At 37.1% G+C, this 1,983-nt stretch overlaps 1 non-coding gene across 1 annotated transcript; it reads left to right on the plus strand.

Moving 5' to 3' along the window:
- The first annotated feature begins 1,041 nt into the window (after positions 1–1,041).
- LOC123574187 (U6 spliceosomal RNA) lies at positions 1,042–1,148 on the plus strand. The gene has a single exon (XR_006699084.2). It is a non-coding gene; the product is annotated as a U6 spliceosomal RNA (small nuclear RNA).
- Positions 1,149–1,983: the final 835 nt, after the last annotated feature.

Raw genomic sequence — 1,983 nt, forward strand, 5'->3', positions numbered from 1 at the left:
TATGTTATAGTGGAAGGGAAAAACGTAGTAAGATTAGTAAAAGCAAAATGAGCAAAGTTAAAAATTTTAGGAAAAAAAAGTATAAGTTGACAGCACCTTTGAATAAACAAAATAAGAGAGAAGATGTGTTTATGTTCTTGTGACCACAAGAGAAAGCATAACCAACAGCACTGTTAGGATTCAACCAACAAGACCTGAGGAGGTCCCAGTGAGAGAGAACTCTGGTCCCTACTCCCAATCCCCTGGGCAAAAGGACTTCCTAGGCATGCTAACTGCACCATTATAAGACAAGTCAAATACAAACAAAATAAACAGTAATTTGGGTCATAGCAACATCTGGACTAGCCCACTCCTTCTTAGAGACAAATCGGGGAGGAGTATTGGAGAGTTCGGGAAACAAAGAATGAGATCATGGTATAAAAGATAAATGGGGTTTGAGGGCTCAGGCATTTCTCAAGTCCTGAAGACATGCCCGTTATATCATGCCCTGAATTCGGTCACAGTCAAGGTAAATAATTAACCTAATGCCATAGGCCTCCTCTTATCTGAATGATAACACTTTGCAATGTGCACGTCTTTTGACCCAGAGAATGCATTTTTAGGGCTCTATCCTACAGAAATATTTGTACATGGACACAAAGCCATAAACAAGGATTTCCAGTGCAACATTATGTATAATAATCAAATTGGAGTAACTTAAGTATCCAAGAACAAGGGAATATTTTAAAAAGTATGGTATGTTTATATTAGGAGCAAACGGAACAAAGCCTCCAGATTTCACCTGCTTGGGTTCATAACTCACTTCCACTGCTTACTAGCTGTGTGACCTTGGTCAAATTGCTTAGCTTCTCTGTGATTCCATTTCCCTCAAATGTAAAAAGAAGATGATAAGATTTTCTTGTTTGTAGAGTTGCTGTGAAAATTAAATGACATACCACTATTAAAGAGCCAGAACACTGCCTGACATAACAGGTACACAATTCATGTTAGCATGGTTGCTATTTTGAAAATACTATCATGTAGCATTTAAAAAGACTAGAGGTGCTCGCTTTGGCAACACATATATTAAAACTGAAACAATACAGAGAAGACTAGTATGGTCCCTACACAAGGATGATGTGCAAATTCATGAAGTGTTCCATATTTTCACAAGGGAAGTGAAGGACCTCTTCAAGGAAAACTACAAACCACTGCTCAAGGAAATAAGAGACGACACAAACAAATGGAAAAATATTCCACACTCATGGATAGGAAGAATCAATATCATGAAAATGGCCATACTGCCCAAAGTAATTTATAGATTCAATGCTATCCCCATCAAGCTACCAATGACTTTCTTCATAGAATTGGAAAAAATTATTTTAAACTTCATATAGAACCAAAAAAGAGCCCGCATATCCAAAACAATCCTAAGCAAAAAGAACAAAGCTGAAGGCATTACGCTACCTGACTTCAAACCATACTAAGAGGTTACAGTAACCAAAACATCATAGTACTCGTACATAAACAGACACATAGTCCAATGGAACAGAGTAGATAACTCAGAAATAAGACTGCACATGTACAACCATCTGATCTTTGACACACTTGACAAAAACAAGAAATGGGGAAAGGATTCCCTATTTAATAAATGGTGCCAGGAGAACTGGCTAGCCATATGCAGAAAACTGAAACTGGATCCCTTCCTTACACTTTATGAAAAAATTAACTCAAGATGGATTAAAGACTTGAATGTGAAACCCCAAACTATAAAAACCGTAGAAGAAAATCTAGTCAATACCATTCAGGACATAGGCATGGGCAAGGATTTCGTGATGAAAACGCCAAAAGCAATTACAACAAAAGGAAAAACTGACAAATGGGATCTAATTAAACTAAAGAGCTTCTGCACAGCAAAAGAAACTATCATCAGAGTGAACAGACAACCTGCAGAATGGGAGAAAAATTTTGCAATCTATTCATCTGACAAAGGTTTAATATCCA

The sequence above is a fragment of the Macaca fascicularis genome, chromosome 6, assembly GCF_037993035.2.
Source record: "Macaca fascicularis isolate 582-1 chromosome 6, T2T-MFA8v1.1".
Lineage (NCBI taxonomy): Eukaryota > Metazoa > Chordata > Mammalia > Primates > Cercopithecidae > Macaca > Macaca fascicularis.